This window comes from Hordeum vulgare, chromosome 3H (assembly GCF_904849725.1).
Source record: "Hordeum vulgare subsp. vulgare chromosome 3H, MorexV3_pseudomolecules_assembly, whole genome shotgun sequence".
Lineage (NCBI taxonomy): Eukaryota > Viridiplantae > Streptophyta > Magnoliopsida > Poales > Poaceae > Hordeum > Hordeum vulgare.
The window spans coordinates 66,001,547-66,020,207 of NC_058520.1; the positions used below are offsets into that span (position 1 = coordinate 66,001,547).

The window sequence follows — 18,661 nt, forward strand, 5'->3', positions numbered from 1 at the left end:
CAACTTGCTTGATCACGAAGACCTAAGGCAATTTTGAGGAAGCCTATCATTGGAATATACAAGCCAAGTTATATAATGAAAATTTCCCACTAGCTATATGGTGGTGACAAAATGAGAGACTCTCAATCATGAAGATCATGGTGCTTAATATGCACAAGTGTGGAAAAAGTGGTAGCATTGTCCTTTCTCTCTTTTTCTCTCATTTTATTTTTTATTTTTTTGGTGGGCTCTTTGGCCTCTTTTTTTTCTTCTTTTTTTGGTGGGCTTCTTTGGCCTCTTTTATTTCCTCACATGGGACAATGCTCCATTAATGATGATCATCACACTTTCAACTCAAAACTTATAGTAACGATGACTCTATATGGAATGCCTTCGTTAGTGTACCGTGGCAATGATCTAGCATGGCATAGACATCAATGGAAATATCATCCTAGCTATCTTACGATCATGCAATGGCAATGTAGATGTGGTGGCACATGTCATGGTGGTAGTTGCATGGCAATATATCTCGGAATGACTTTGAAAAAGCCATAGTAGGTAGGTATGGTGGCTGTTTTGAGGGAGGCTAAAGCTGGGTTTTGTGCACCGACGGAAGTTGCACGACACTAAGAAGATAGTGATGGTGGAAGATGAAAGTGCATATAAACCATGGACTCAACATTAGTCATGAAGAACTCATATAATTGTTGCAAAAGTTTTATTAGTAATCGAAACAAAGCATTCAATGCATACTCCTAGGGGAAGGTTTGGTAGGTATAAACCATCGCGCGATCCCGACCGCCACGCAAAGGATGACAATCAATATACTAATCATGCTCAGATTTCATCACATAGCGGTTCACCATACGTGCATGCTACGGGAATCACTAACTTCAACACAAGTATTTCTAGATCCATAACACCTTACTAGCATGACTTCAATATTACCATAACAACAACTCAAAACTAATTGAGATTAATCAAACTTCTCTAACTATTCAATGCACATGAAGGTGGAAGTTTTCGTATCCCTTTGGATAACTACACCTTTTGAGACTACTTTCAAAGCATAGATCACCTACCAAGCCACGCACCGCTGTGCTCTAAAATATATAAGTGAAGCACATCGAGCAAAAGTATCTAGTTCAAAAGATATAAGTGAAGCACATGTGAGCTGAATTGTGTACCAAAGGATATAAGTGAAGCTCGACAAAATCATGGTGTGTGCATGTATCTCTCTCTAGGTGTGCAGCAAGGATGATTGTGAAAGAACAAAAATAAAAGACTCCTGCGATACAAGATGCTCCAAGCAAAAACACATAACATGTGGTGAATAAAAATATAGCCCCAAGTAACGTTACCGATCGATTGAAGACAAGAGAGGGGATGCCTTCCCGGGGCATCCCCAAGCTTAGGCTATTACGACATCCTTGAATCTCTTGGGGTGCCTTGGGCATCCCAAGCTTGAGCTCTTGCCACTCTTTATCTCTTTGTCCATAAGAACTTCACCCAAAACTTGAAAACTTCACAACACGAAACTTAAACAGAAACTCGTGATAACATTAGTACAAGAAAGCAAACCACCACTTCCTTAGGTACTGTAGCAAACTTAAATTCTACTTGTGCTGATGTTGGGTTACTGTACTTTGAATCTTCCATGCTAATACCCCCCGATACTATCCATAGTTTCATCAAAAATAAGCAACCAACACAACAAAAACAGAATATGTTAACAGCAGACCAGTCTGTTGAAATCTGTATATTTCGTATACCTCTGGTACTTCAAAAATTCGGAACAATTACTAAATTCTGAAGAATTTGCGTAGAAATCAGCAGCAAAAATAATCAACTCAAAAGCTCGCACAGAAAAAAAACTAAAATTCTTTTCGTAAGCAGAAAGTTTCTGTCTTTTCCAGCATGACCAAATGATCATCCCCAAGACTAATCATGACGGTTTTGCTTGGCACAAACGCAAAAATAAACACAATAAACACAATCATAACAGAATTATGAAAGCGTGGGAAAGACAAAACAGAAAGAAAAAGGATAGATTCGTTGGGTTGCCTCCCAACAAGCGCTTTTGTTTAACGCCCTTAGCTAGACAAAAGTGATGGAATCACGTATAGTCATCTTTGGTGCTCAAACCATAGGTAGCCCTCATCATAGATTCATAAGGCAATCTTATTTTCTTTCTAGGAAAGTGCTCCATGCCCTTCTTTAAAGGAAATTGAAATGTCATATTCCCTTCCTTCATATCGATGATAGCACCAATAGTCCTTAGGAAAGGTCTACCAAGAATAATGGGACATGAAGGATTGCAATCTATGTCAAGTACAATGAAATCCACGGGTACATAGTTCTTATTTGCAACAATAAGAACATCATCGATCCTCCCCATGGGTTTCTTGACAGTAGAATCTGCAAGATGCAAATTAAGAGAACACTCTTCAATCTCATGAAAACAAAGAATATCGCATAAAGACTTTGGAATCGCGGAAACACTATCACCCAAATCACACAAAGCATTGCACTCATAGTTTTTGATCTTGATTTTGATAGTAGGTTCCCACTCATCATGAAGTTTTCTAGGTATAAAGACTTCTAGTTCGAGCTTCTCTTGAAGAGATTTCATCATAGCATCTACGATATGCGCGGTAAAGGCTTTGCTTTGGCTATAAGCATGTGGAGAGTTTGCAATGGATTGCATCAAAGAAATGCATTCAAACAAGGAGCAATTATCATAATTGAATTCCTTGAAATCCAAAGTGGGAGTTTCATTACTACCCAAAATTTTGAATTTTTCTACTCCACTCTCCACACCTTTATCATCAAGATAGGTGAACTCCGAATCATTGGGGCGTTTTTCAACCAAAGTGGATTCATATCCAGCCCCTCCATAAGTAGGTTTGACACGGGAAACAAAGATTCAAGAGGAGACACACCAAGCACTTTAAGATCTTCGTGATTTGCATCACTAGAACGCACCCTTTTAAACCATTCATGTCTAGCGCGAATTTGGGCGGTTCTTTCTTTGCTCTCGTTCATGGAGATACTCATAGCTTTCAAAGTTTCATCCAAGTTGACCTTGGGAGGAGCGCATCTAACTTTGAAAGCATCAATATCACAAGACATCCTATCAACGCTCTTAGCCAAATCGTCTATTTTGAGTAGTTTTTCCTCTATGGACGCATTGAAAATCTTTTGAGAGTTGATGAACTCTTTGATATTACTCTCTAAATCAGAGGGTAATTTGTTGTGATTTCCATAAGTGTTGCCATAGGAATTGGCATAATTGTTAGAGGAGTTACTAGGAAAAGGCCTAGGAACATAGTTTCCTCTAAAAGCATTGTTGTTGCCAAAATTGTTCCTACCAACAAAATTTACGTCCAAACTAGCATTGCTACTCTCAGTCAAAGAAGATAGTGGCATGTCATTAGGATCTACGGTAGCGTTTCTACTAGCAACCAAATTCATCAACTCGTCCATCTTAGCACTAGCGAGTTAATCTCTTCTATAGCGTGCACCTTTTTGCTAGCAGGCGACCTTTCAGTGTGCCACTGAGAGTAGTTGGTCATGATATTGTCTAGGAGTTTTGTAGCGTCTCCTAACGTGATTTCCATGAACGTTCCACCTGAGGCGGAGTCCAAGATATTGCGAGAAGCGAAATTCAAGCCAGTGTAAAAGATTTGTATAATCATCCACAAACTCAAGCCATGAGCGGGACAATTTCTAATCATAAGCTTCATCCTCTCCCAAGATTGTGCAACGTGTTCATGATCAAGTTGCTTGAAATTCATGATATCGTTACGTAAGGAGATGACCTTAGCCGGCGGAAAATACTTGGATATGTAAGCATCTTTGCACTTATCCCAAGAATCGATACTATTTTTAGGCAAAGAAGAAAACCAAGTTTTTGCGCGATCTCGCAACGAGAAAGGAAAAAGTTTCAACTTAATCACGTCATTATCCACATCTCTTTTCTTTTGCATATCACAAAGCTCAATGAAGGTATTGAGATGGGATGCGATATCTTCACTAGGAAGGCCAGAGAATTGCTCTTTCATAACAAGATTCAGCAAAGCTGCGTTGATTTCATACGATTCCGCACTAGTGGCGGGAGCAATCGGAGTACTAATAAAATCATTATTATTAGTGCTCGAGAAGTCGCAAAGTTTGGTGTTTTCAGCCATGATGACTTCAACAAACAAAAAAGCACACAAGCAAGCGAGAAAACCGGCAAAGGCAAAAGAAAACGGCGAAGGAGAAAGGCAAATGAAAACGGCAAATGTGAAGTGGGGGAGAGGAAAACGAGAGGCAACTGGCAACAAAAGTAAATGCAAGAGAAGAGTTTGTGAGACCTACTTGGATAGATCTTGATTTCTCCTCCCCGGCAACGGCGCCAGAAATAGGCTTGTTGACGGGAGATTACTCTTGTCTTGATCTCCTCTGCAAGCGATCCTCCTCTGCAAGCGATCCACCTCCCCGGCAACGGCGCCAGAAATACTTCTGCTACTGCAACAAAAGACCTTCCAACAGCGCAAGAAATAGGCACGTCGATGGGAGAATACTTGGCTTGATCTTTCTGCTGTGGCTACACCTTAAGGGACTTCCTAGACAAGTATGCAAAGGATTTCCCCGTGGCCTCGGAGCCTTGCGTTGGTGTTCCCTCAAAGCGGAAATAGTAATGTAGCGTTGCGGTGGTAAGTATTTCCCTCAGTTTGAGAACCAAGGTATCAATCCACTAGAGGAGTATCTCAAGATCCTGCACAAACACAAAAGCTTGCTCCCAACGCTATGAAGGGGTTGTCAATCACTTATAGATTGTTTGCCAAGTGAGAACTGAAATCAACAAAGTAACAAAGCAAAGTAAAAGCGGAGGTGTAAACGATGGATGTGAATAGACCCGGGGGCCGTAGTGTTTACTAGTGGCTTCTCTCATGAAAGCAAGTAGACGGTGGGGAACAAATTACCGTCGAGCAATTGATGGAACCGCGCAAAGTCGTGAAGATATCTATGCAATGATTATTTCTATAGGCATCACGTCCAAAACAAGTAGACCGATACTGTGTGCATCTACTATTATTACTCCACACGTCGACCACTATCCAGCATGCATCTAGTGTATTAAATCCGTAAGAACAGAGTAACGCCTTAAGCAAGATGACATGATGTAGATGGATAATCCCAAACCAATGATAAAAACCCCATCTTTTTACCCTTGATGGCAACTACTTGATGTGTGCCTTGCTGCCCCTACTGTCTCTGGGAAAGGTCACCACATGGCAGAACCCAAAACCAAGCACTTCTCCCATTGCAAGAATCATAGATCTAGTTGGCCAAACAAAATCCAAGACAAGGAGAGACTTACAAGGATATCAAATCATGCATATAAGAAATCGACAAAGACTCAAATATATATCATAGATAATATGATCACAAATCCACAATTCATCGGATCTCGACAAACACACCGCCAAAGAAGATTACATCGGATAGATCTCCATGAAGATCATGGAGAACTTTGTATTGAAGATCCAAGAGAGAGAAGAAGCCATCTAGCTAATAACTACGGACCCGTAGGTCTGAAGTGAACTACTCACGAGTCATTGGAGGGGCGATGATGATGATGAAGACGCCCTTCAACTCCAAAGTCCCCTCCGGCAGGGCGCCGAGAAGGGTCTCCAGATGAGATCTCGCAGAAACGGAAGCTTGTGGCGGCGGAAAAGTATTTTCGAGGCTCCCCTGATGTTTTGCGGAATATTTGGGAATTTATAGGCCAAAGACCTAGGTCAGGGGGCGGCCCGGGAGGCCACAAGCCTGCCCACCGCCGCCTCCCCCTGGTAGCAGAGTGGGGGCTTGTGGGCTCCCTGGAGCCCACCTGGCCTGGCCCAAAGGCCCCCTGATCTTCTTCCGTTCGGGAAAAAATAATTTCGGGGGTTTTCTTCCGTTTGGACTCCGTTCCAAAATCAGACCTGAAAAGAGTCAAAAACACGGAAAAAACAGAAACTGGCACTTGGCACTGAATTAATAAGTTAGTCCCAAAAAAGATATAAAAGGTACATAAAACAACCAAAGAAGACAAGATAACATCGTGAAACCATAAAAAATTATAGATACGTTTGAGACGTATCAAGCATCCCCAAGCTTAACTCCTGAACGTCCTCGAGTAGGGAAGTGATAAGAATCAATTTTTGATGCTTTCATGCTACCTAGCATAGGTGTCCTTTGTAATTCCTCTTATGTGACGTGAATGTTCAGATCCATTAGATTCAAAACAATTGTTTTCTAGTGACGTGGAAACAATAATAATTCAGGCAAACTAGCAAAGTAATCATGAACTTTCAAAATAACAAGGCCAAAAGAAAGTTATCCCTACAAAACCATATAGTCTGGCTATGCTCTATCATCATTGCACAATGAATTTAAATCATGCACAACACCGGTATTGGCCAAGTAATTGTTTCACACCTTTACTTTCTCAAACCTTTTCAACTCTCACGCAATACATGAGCACCTTTAATTTCTCAAAAATTATAGATACGTTTGAGACATATCAAAGGACAACTCATGGCGTCTATGCATAAATTTTAAAGATGTTAATAAGGCTTGCCAAAAGGACCCCTTCACACTGCCACCCATAAACCAGATTATCAACGCAACGGCAGGACACGATTCCTACTCAGGGTATCATCACATTAAAATAAAAGAATTTGATCAAGAGGCAACCACATTCATTATGTCCTATGGGCCGTTTTGTTTCAATACAATGCCATTTGTACAAAAAAATACAAGCGCCACATATCAGCTCATGATTCAAACATGCGTGAAAGACCACATCGGCAAGGCACCCAAAGCTTACGTAGACGACGTGGTTGTTAAAATCAAGGACATCCGACAGCCGGTACAGGACCTTGGTGATATCTTGTAGCGACCCGACTCAAACGAGTCAAGCCTCTGTGTATCTGTGCCATCCCTGGATCAGTATGCTGGCACACACAGTACATCAATGTATATATCAAAGTGCAATCACATGTAAATAACGTAAAACTGATATATACCTCAAAGTCTCAGCGGAAACAGTCAAGCGAGTGGAGTCCCAATAACACCAACGGCAAGTTGAGTGCAGACCGTAACCCTGAATCATACTCTTACTCGTCGACGAAAGTATCTGAAACATAAGATGTTGCAGCCGTGTAGGTCAGCATATTGAATATGCCGGAAAGTCACAAAAGAGAGGGTGAAAATACCATCTACACTATATACGTATATGGCAGGTGGGGCTGTAGTTTAAGTTTTGCGTAAAGCAAATTTTTCCTACAACAAGAGAGAGGTAAAAGAAAAATTTACTACATTGTTGGTTGTTAATGAGAAAGGTTCCACCAACCATTTCTCATACCCAAGGTATCAATATTACCCACATAATTAATATTATTTGTGTTGAGAATTCCAGATAGTTTCAGTTCCTTTGGCTCAAGTTGTCCTTGACCGTGGACACGGCTAATCGATTAGGTTTGAGTACTCTGTAGAGTTTTGCACACGTTTCCCACAAGGTTTGATCGCCTCCGTTGGAGTCCTCGCACTTCAAGGTGTCTGAGAACCGGATGATCAAAACATGGTCTTTCAACAGGTTCCGCTGAGCCTCTGTCGGTGCCCATTCAATCCTACCATTCTTCTACATCTCGTAGCACCGCCCGTCCAGAGTCACCACGTTGTCCAACCAAGCCAGAGCCCATAATGACTTGTGGCTGTGCAGGTAAGCCTTGGGTCTTGTAGCATCCATCCATCTCTTCGTGCCTGGGTGAAGCTTTCCGCAAGATGTCATGGCACTTATCCATGCATCCCGGGTCCTCCACTGGTTTTCCCAGGGAGCCCATCATAACCATCCTTCACCCAGAGGTATATTTGGTTCTAAGGTCTTGCAAGTCTTGGAGTCTTCAGGTCTTGATTATTAAGTTTCTCACAACAATCATGATAAACACTCAACCAAACCCCGTCTACTAGGAGCATAGCAAAATAATGTCCCAGCCAAAGTAACAAGGGTTTAGGGGTGCCTATCATAGCATACTACTCAATAACCAAAGTTTCCAAGTACCTACTTGCATGCAATGGGTGAAGAAGCTTGAAACTAATGCAATAAAACCGTAATTAAAAATATGATCAATGTGAACTTGCCTGGTATTACTTGATGAAGATAGTCACTCTCATAATCCTGATAATTCTACTCGTCACACTCCGAGCAATCTATCGTAAATGAATAGCATTCAATAAACATTCATGACAAAAGGAAGAACTAGAAGAACATAAGAACAAAACATGTCTTGGTGCAAAATAACAACATACCAAGATTTAATAAGAAAAGATAGGGCCTTATGGTGTTGTAAAAGGAAAGGTGAAACAGGTCAACTCAAAAGAGTCAAAGGATGATCAACTATCGCTATATAAGCTCGACTTGCATACACTATGGGAGATGATCGAAAATATTGGGAGAGCAACATGAATGTTGTTTGACAAATAGTATAAGACATAATAATTTATTTTTAGAAAGAATTTCTTGAAATGGAGCACTACAACTACAACACAAGTTATAGCGAATTGAAGTATGAATTGAATTTGCATTCAGAAGGTCAAAAGAAGTTGAACTGAAGTACGATGGTTATGTACAAAAATATATGACAAGAATATTTAGGGGTAAAAGGAATCCATTGAAAAGGTGTTACGATTTCCAACATAAGATCAAATGAATGTTCGAATACAAATTTGAATCGCTCAAATTTCTAAGGCTCAAAGGTCGAAACTAATGATGCTACTGGATATAGGAGATCAATATGAACATGCAGATTTTTTTACTAGCGGAACAAAACATACAAATATTTCAATATAACATTGAATCAGCTTAGAACGATGTGAACACTTTTGGGCAGTAATAGATAAATTTGATTTTATAAAAAATATAAGTTGAAAAGTTAAAACTAATGATACAAACAGGAAGCTTACTTTGATACGAATCCGACGCAATTGGATTCATCGAAAACGGAGCTACGGATAAAAAGGTATGATCAAAAGAAGTTTGAATATGAGTGAGAACAAATTTCGAAATTTGAAAATTTCAAAAAGCTGATATGTTAGGTTCACCGAATAGGTGGGATCAAGACGAAACTCTAGGCGTTGGTTTCATCTAATTCGGATAAACGAGTAAAAAGTTATGGCTATTTGAAAAATCAGGGCCAAGCAGTTTTAGGGAAGAAAAGTGCTATGTTTAAAAGAATTCTAGGACTAATGTGTAAATACAGAGACTAATTTATAAATCTAATTACTCTACCATATACTAGTGTAGGAATACTAGTTTATAAATAATAAACTACGGGAGTATAAAACAAGAATACGAAGAGAAATACCTTTAGAATGCAGAGTAAGAATTAATTCCAAAGAGGAGACCACTTCGAGAAATCCCGTCGGAGAAAAGAAAATATTTTTATTCAATAAAGCTAGTAAAACCAAAAGATTGATTTAACCCGAAGTAGATGATTTTTGAATGTTCCTATGAATCTATATTTATAGGTGGAAAAAAGGTCTAAATGTCAATAGCTAGGCAACGTGAGACTAAACATATACGTAATGTGGAGAAAAGAAATAAACAAAGTGTGGCATGGGCCAAAGCCGCATGAGGCAATTCGGCGAGTCTTTGTTTTTCCCGTGGATGAACAGGGTGTGAGTGAATAGTGTTTACATTTTTTTAAAAAACAAAACAACGAAGAAAAATATATAGACGAAATGAAGAGAATATTTTATGTAGGCATATTATATATCAAAATTTTTAGAATAAAATTTCCTATAACATGAAAATATTTTCAAGACCAAATAAAATAATTTTTTAAAAAATATTTTTTTGCAATAACTTAAAATGAAAAGGAATTTGAATTTCAAATAAATTGCAAATAGTTAAAATTTGAATCAAGGACATTGTCTCTAATTTTTGGAGTGTCATTTTCCTCCTCTTATTTTTTTTGTCAGATTTTTTTTTTGAAAATATTCAAACTCAAAATTGAATAGGGATTCAAAATAGAATTTTTTTTGGGAAAATCATTTTATGCCCTCTGACTTTTAAAGTTTCAAATTCCACTCAATTTCAAACAATCAATCTCACATATCATTCAAACAAAAAAAACCTAATTATTTATTTGTTATAACATTCCAAAATTTATAATTTTGGGATGTTACATATCTTCACTAGTCTTTGTGTCAATCATATTAAGCATAACCCGGAGAAGTGCATCTTCGGGGTGCCAGCAAGAAAGCTGCTCGGATTCATCATTTCCCATAAAGGAATCGAGGCCTATCCGGCGAAAATTCGAGCTATGTGTGCACTTAAAATACCCACCTAACTTAAACACGTCCAAAAACTGTTTGGCTATGTAGCCACCTTTGACCGATTTATATAACGTCTAGAAGAAAAGGCCATGCCAATATATAAACTTCTAAAGCAAACGAAGAATTTCACATGGACAAGTGAGGCATGTGATGCCCTGTAAGACATCAAGAAACTACTCGCTACCAATCCAATTCTCGTAGCACCTGGACTAAGCAAGCCAATGCTCCTATACATATCGACAACAAATCAAGTTGTCAATGTGGTCCAAGTGGTCGAACGTGCATCGAAGTCCACAATTCCAAATGCAAAAACAGGTGTACTACATCTCGGAGGTATTAACCCCGTTTAAAACTAGGTACCCTCATTACAAGAAAATTTCCTACACAATCTTTATGGCATCTTGGAAGCTACAACACTACTTTAAAGAGTGCTCCATCACCATGGCATCTCAAGAACCCTTAGGGGACATAATCAACAATAGAGACACCACTAGGTGCATCGCCAAATGGGCAATAGAGCTCCGCCCCTTTGAAATCGTCTTCCGCCCACGACGAGCCACTAAATTTGAGGTATTGGCAGATTTCGTTGCCGAATGGACAAAACCGAATCCCCTCGAGAGTAGAGCACATACTCACATTGTACTATGTATTTCTATGGCTACAAAATGCTAACTGATATGGGAGCCGGGTCGTTGTGACCTCTCCCATAGGCAAAAATATATAATATGTATACAGACTCCAACAACGGAGCTGAATACGAGTCCATGATGCACGTGCTTCAAATGCAGCATCCTTGAGTTTCGAGGTGATTCTAATCTCGCCATATCCCAAGCGACCAACGAGTTCGACGCAAAGATGACCACATACCACAATGCCTTCTTAGCAGTATCAGCAACTTCGAGACTCGAGAGGCTGGAACGCCATGACATCCCACGAGATAGCAATCAAGCCGCTGACACACTCACAGGACTATGGGCAAGACGCGACCTGGTCTAGAAAATATGTTTCTTGGACGCCTTTTCAAACTGTTCGTGGTTTGGCAAGATGGAACCAACATCCCAGGCACCCAAGACACCAGAAGTGTTAACCCTCCCCGGGCTGATGATGATAGCGGAATAATAGGGGGGTCATCTCTCGATGAAAAGACCTAAGGTAATGAGATTATGGCAATCAACACGCCATGGACCGAGCCCAGTCCCAAATATTTGTTCCATAAGGAGCTACCCGAGGACTAGACCAAGGCACATAGAATAATGCATTGATCTAAAGCATATTGGGTTCATGGGGTTGAGTTGTATAAACTCAACGTTACGGACATCCACCAAAGTTGTATACCATAGGAGGATGGACGTAAGCTTCTTTCTAAAGTCCACTCGGGCATGCCAGGTCATCATGCAACAGCCCGGTCCATAGTCAGCAAGGCTTTCCGGGCTGGATTTTATTGGCCTACCACCAAGGGGGACACCAAAATTTTAGTTGAATGCTGCTTGGGCTGTCAGGTTTTCACGAACCGAAGTCATATTCCACTAACAACGCTCCAATCAATCTCAATCACCTCGCCTTTTGTAGTTTGGGGACTTGATATGATCGTCCCCCTTAAGATAGACAAGTTCACCAAGTGGATCAAGGCTAAACCTGTCCCAATTGCCAAATTTGTGCACGTCTTAGACTTTATCTCCGACATGGTGCATCCATATAGCATCCCCCAGAGCATAACCAAGGAAAACGGCTCCAATTTCACGACCAAGGAAGTAAAAGCGTGGTGGGAGAAGATGGGCATTAAGCTCGCTTACGCATCTCCTTATCACCCCAAACTAATGGGCAGGTTGAATGTGCCAACAACGTTGTCTTAAGCGGCATCATGCCGCGCCTAGTTCGTTCCTTGAAGGAATTCGATTGCAAGTGGGTGGAGGAACTCGACTCCGTACTATGGGGCTTGCGTACAACACCTAATTGGTCCACATGTTATACACCTTTTTATGGTGTATGGTGGCGAGGCCGTCTTACCTTGTGATATCATTCACGACTGATAACCCACAAGTGTACGGGATCGCAACAGTCTTCACGGGTAAGTTAACCCAATTTATTGATTCGACACAAGGGGAGCCAAAGAATATTTATAAGCTTTAACAGTTGAGTTGTAAATTCAAGCGCACCTGAAAGATACTTGCTTGGCAACGAAATATGAGTAGCAACGGTGATATGGAAGTGAAGGTGGCAACGGAAATAATAGTGGCAAAGCAACGAAATTAAAACGGCGAAAGTAAAGTAACTTGTAACTAGCAGTATTCAAACACTATAGGCTAGGGATATGGATGGTTGGTCATGGATGAGAGATGTCATGTATTTCACTTGGGGCAAGGCACATAGAAAATTAATGATCATCTAGGCATACATCAAACATTAGGCATGTATCCCGAGGTAGTCGTGTGTGCTTGCAATAAGAACTTGCACAACACCTTTTGTCCTACCATCCCGCTATCAAGAGGGCCAAAAGGAACTTATGGAGATTAAGGTGCTCCTGTCAAAGAGCATCGAAACAAAGCATTAACAATCAATGGATACATGGAATCCTCAAACTATAGTCTATCCCCTTTGGTGTCCAAGCTGTCACCATTGGGATCGCCGGTTCCGAACTATAATAGGTGCATACTACTCATAGATAGGATCTAGAACACAAATATATTCATGAAAACATAAGGTATTCAGATCCGAAATCATGGCACTCGGGCCCAAAGTGACAAGCATTAAGAGTAACAAGTAGTAGCAAAGATGATAAACACCATAGTAGATGATAGGAACATGCCCCCAACAATCTAACAAACCATTACATGATCTAACTCATCCAATATCTCCCATTCCCTTCACCTATAGCAGGGAATTACTCACACATGATGGGAGAAGCCATGGAAGGATGATGGAGTGGTGATGGTGATGATGATGGCGACGATTTCCCCTCTCCGAAGGCCAAAACAGCCTCCAGATTAGCTCTCCTGAAGAAGAACCAAGGGTGGCGGCGACTCCGCGTAGAGAACTTGCAAAACGACTTCTGTTCTAGGATTTTTGCGTCATGTGTAAAAAAAGGGGCAAAGTAGGGCACCAGAGGGGGTGGACCCCACCCAGGCGGCCTCCTGGCGCTGCTAGGGGGCAGGCCACACCAGCAGGTTGCCTGGGGGCCCTGTGGTTCCCCTCTGTCCCATGGTCCCTCCTCATGCGTGGATTTTCTCTATTTTTTATGGAAATTTTCCGGGATGTCTAAATATCCATTTTCTCGCTCACCAGAAAACCATACAAACAGCTCTGCTGAAAACAGCGTTAGTCCAGGTTAGTTTCATTCAAATCATGCAAGAATGAGGCCAAAACATTAGCAAAGATGTTTGGAAAAGTCGATATGTTTGAGACGTATGAACGATGTACCATTGGTAAGGATGTATGAAGAAAAGGAGGCTAAGTTGGATCAGCCTGAAGACCTCGGCTTCCTAGAGGAAGAGCGGAATGTGGCTCGAGCGCCTTCCACCATTTATGAATAGCAGACGTGGCGCTACCAGTGTAGGGAAGTTCAGACAAATGCGTTCAACAAAGATGACTTGGTCACGCGATTCAACCCCGAAAAGCAGAAACATAATCTTCATCCGAAATGGGATGGACCATTCATCATCGACCAAGTATTCATCGCAGGGACATTTCGTATCCGAGATATTGCTGACAATAGATTGTGGCTGAACACATGGAACGCTATCCTATTGTGGCGTTTTTACGGTTAGACACAACCACACTTAGCCTACGTACCTCCTCCACGCTAGGCTTCACATTCTTTTAGCCTTAAGATATCTTCATTGCTTTTCTTCTTAATAAATATGTTCGTTCGATCCGAAGTGTTCCAAATCCTTCGGACACATACTCCATGTACGACATATACTGTAACACCCCAAATTTTTTAATTTGGTTTAACGAAAGTTTTGATTATTTTAAAAGAGAACTTTTGGAATTTTGGTGAAACCTCTTTTCAAAATTGATTCTTGAGAGAAAATCTCTTGCAATTTTTTTCATGAGTTGGCTTTTGATTTTAAGGTTCATATTTGATCCTTCGAGGACAAAGGTTTTTATGTGGGATTTTATTTCTATTTTTCCAAAAGAGAACATTGGAAACTTTATGTTAAGGATTCCCTTTTGAAAATTATCTTATCACTTCTTCCCTTACATACTCCCAAAAATTTCACTTCTAAAAGCCTCTACTGTCCCAAGACTCATGCAAAACAGTCTCACAAAGGTTCTAACCCATTTCATAATTTTATCTTCTCTGAAATAATTTTAAAATTAATCTCTGAATTTATTTCGGGACATTGCACTCTTCAAAGAGCTCATAGGTGCCTTAGGATTTTGACCCCAGATAAATTACCCTAGCTAGCCCTTGGTAACCTCAACCCAATTACCCAAAAAACTGCTACCCTCTAGTTCAAAAATTTCAAACTGAATTTGACGAAAGCTTGGACCATATTTGCATCTATTGCTGAAAACCCATCTTTCCTTTCTTCAAAAATTCTGAGGAAATTCAGGCAGCCTCTAGATGCTTTGAGGGGCCACCTCACCAAGTTACAGCCCCAGCCAAACGTTTCTCATGACAGAAGCGTTTCATCGAGCACCTGGTGGGCACTGATGCAGTGTTTGGTCACATCGGAGCCCAATCTCGCCAGTGCTCGCCCTTGGCTTCTTCCTCCTGTTCCCCGAGCCTATCCAGTGCGCCGTGCGGTCCTTTGGCCACTTCTTCTCGTCGAGGGTGAGCTGGCGCGTCGGCACCGACCTCACTGGCGGTGATAGTAGCACCCGTTGCAGGTGAAATGCGGCAAATCCAGATGGACGACACCGCAGAAAGCCCCTATGTGGTCCGCGTGTCCATACGGAGTCTGCACAACCATCAGCAAGCTCTGCCCAACCAATGCCATGGCCTGGGTGCCAGAGAGCACACCGACTGTTGCCGTGTCGCCCGTGAAGCCGTTCTGTTGAACGGAGCCCCTGGCCTATATGTGAGATCAATTAGGAGCGAAATGAGACCCCCAGGACCTACAAAACCTTCCCTCGCAACCGTATTCGCCTGCTAAGCCCCTACCTCGCCATTATCCACACCAGAGTATATCCGCTCGCGGCAGCCAACTCGGACGACCTACAAAAGGAGACCCCGAACTCCCTCTCGAGCACTCACCAATCCACATTGACCCGAGCCTCATGCGAAGCACCACAGAGGACATAGAGGAGGTCTTCTTCCCCAACTCTGCCCGCCTGATCCGCTTCGGGTCCAGCCTAAATTGGCCCAAGGTGGTCGATGTCCTCTGCACTAGCCACGCCCGTGGACCCCTAGTAGCTTATCTTCTCTGAGTCGCGCATCAATTTGACGTGCGCATGTCTTTGTGGTGAGATCCTTCCTCACCCGAAGCCGACGATCACCGGAGAGGAAGCCGTCAATGTTGTGGTCCTCGCGGGTAATCAAGTCCGCCACCTATGAACACAGAATCATCCCCTGAGCAAGACTGTGCCAGCCCCATCCTTAGAGTCGCTGCTACTCGCCGTCGGTGACCACCGCGAACTCTTTTTCACCGGTGAGAATTCAAACCTGAAATAGGTGGGCCATCGTCAGGTTCTTTTCTTTTTCCGAACCGTTTTCTGTAGGTTCCTTTCTCCTGAGTACGTTTTCTCCTCGGGATGGCGTAGTTTTCTCAAATCGTTTTTAGTTTTCTTAAATCGTTTTTAGTTTTTTGTAGCCCTTGGGTAACTTTCTGTTTATAACTGATTAGTCCCTCGGTGCATTTCCTTTATAACTTTTAAACAGAAAATGTATTTTGGTTGATTCTTTTCTGAAAGCTTTATTTTTCTGTCTAGTTTTTTTGGGATATTTATTTAAAAACATTTTGGACAAACTGTTGTACGTGCATGGTATTTACGTAGATATCGATATTTCTGTGATGTAGATACCGAAGTTGAAGACGCTGTCATCGACTTCACTCAGTCAACTTCTGACTTTGTTCATTCAGGCAAGCATGTTTGAACCTTTGATATGGTGTTTTTCTTCATGTTTGCTCGATAAAAATTGCTACATGTAGACTTGATAGTGCGACGGGTTGATATGATTTGATGCATGGTTTATCTGAGACTTGTGAAGTAACAGAAATGCTTTGATGACCTATTCATGGGGACGTGATAGGTTGTGGCCTAGTCATGTCGAAGCATGCTAGTAGATTAACAAACTTAATAACTCCAGTATCGTCATAGATCTAGTCTTGTGAGTCTGTCACCTTATTTATCCATCCTGCCACATGCTTTCCCGGAATGAGATACGGTTTAGTAGGCTGCAAACCTATTTCCATATACACACCAAGTAGAGGGGCTGGATGAATGTTCCATGGCCCTGGAATAATGCCAGTCATTCGGTCAGGGGGCATGGGTGTTTTGGGCTAAGGCCGAGAGCGGGGCACCCCTTAGTTGCACGCGGTATAAATTGGATCCCATGCTATTCGAGGTGTAGGCCTCCCTGTCTTATATTTTTTCTTGAGCATAGTTTCAGATGATTCCGGGCTTGCAGCGTGAAATGGGTGTGTACTGGTTATATTTCTTTACTTCAAAAACACCACACGCGAGATTAATATCTTTGACTATTGAAACTCGTTGGTTGTGGGTAAATAGTGCACCCCCCGCAGTCAAAATGATTCGAGTAGCCCCTTCCATGGTCAAGGACGGCTGGTTGACATGCCAGTTGTCGGTCTTCATGTCAGTCCATGGAGAGCACATAATATTTTAGGAACACTTACTCGTGACTATATTAATGTGATTCTTATGGCTAACCTATTATAATGACTGATGCATTGAGTACTTCGTGGGTTGGTCGTACCACCAGGGTACTCGTATATTTTACTGTTAGATATAAGCCCTTTCCGTGGTGTTACTTAGACGCCCGACCATGGACAGTTGTTTATTGTATAAGGTCTTTCTGTGTCGTCGCCTAGACACACGACTATGGTTTGTTGCTTATTTAATAAGCCCTTTATGTGGTGCAGCCTAGACGTCCGACTGTGGCATCTATGTTATTTATTATATAAGCCCTTTACATCGTGTAGACCTGATGCCCAACCGAGGCTTGCAATGCCTTATTTTCTTGTACGCCATTTTCGAAGTGTCGCCCCGACACCCGACTATGGAGTTTACTTTTTGTGTTAACCTTTCGAGGCGCGCTTCAGACACCCGATCGGTGTATTTTATTTTCTTTTGGTATTTCGGGAGGACTACCACCCGACTTATGCACCTTTTAATTTTATTTTAGCTTAAAGTTGAACTTATTACTCTTGCGGATTATGAAATTTTACTTAACTTGCGCATGTGTATTCGGTATGCATTCATTATATCTTATGGCCACACTGTGTCGCGAGTACATTTAAAGAACTCACATGTCTTGTTGATTTGGCCAGATTTTGACGAAGGCGATCTCATGGATGAAGAGTACGATAGCAAGTCAGACTCCTAGAGGAGTCCTAGTAAGTCTTGCGATCTTGGACTCCACCATTGCAGTGTCCGCTTGCGCTACCTATAATAAATTGTCGAGCCCCACGTTGACACCAACATGTTGTAGAATATTTAGTCGTATCAGCCACTCCATTGTGACATATTTGTTGGAAATACGCCCTAGAGGCAATAATAAATTAGTTATTCTCATTTTCTTTGTTCATTATAATCATTTATTATCCATGCTATAACTGTATTGATTGGAAACTCAAATACATGTGTGGATAGATAAACAACATAGTGTCCCTAGTGAGCCTCTACTAGACTAGCTCGTCGATCAAAGATGGCTAAGGTTTCCTAGCCATAGACATGAGTTGTCATTTGATAATTGGATCACATCATTAGGAGAATGATGTGATGTACAAGACCCAAACCTTAAGCATAACGTTTGATTATATCCAGTTTACTGCTATTGCTTTCTGCATGTCAATGTATCTATTCCTATGACCATGAGATCATGCAACTCACTGACACCGGATAAATGCCTTGTGTGTATCAAATATCACAACGTTACTGGGTGACTATAAAGATGCTCTACAGGTATCTTCCAGGGTTATTATGGAGTTGGCATGGATCAAGACTGGGATTTGTCACTCCGTGTGATGGAGAGGTATCTCGGGGCCCACTCGGTAATATAGCATCACAGTAAGCTTGCAAGCAATGTGGCTAAGGAGTCAGTACGGGATCTTGTATTATGGAATGAGTAAAGAGTCTTGCCGGTAACAAGATTGAACTAGGTATGGAGATACCTACGATCATATCTCGG

At 41.5% G+C, this 18,661-nt stretch overlaps 1 long non-coding RNA gene across 1 annotated transcript; it reads left to right on the top strand.

The window, feature by feature from the left end:
• Window positions 1-15,462: 15,462 nt before the first annotated feature.
• On the top strand, window positions 15,463-18,050 carry LOC123439531. Its single transcript, XR_006630107.1, has 2 exons — window positions 15,463-15,941; window positions 17,802-18,050. It is a non-coding gene; the product is annotated as an uncharacterized LOC123439531 (long non-coding RNA).
• Window positions 18,051-18,661: the final 611 nt, after the last annotated feature.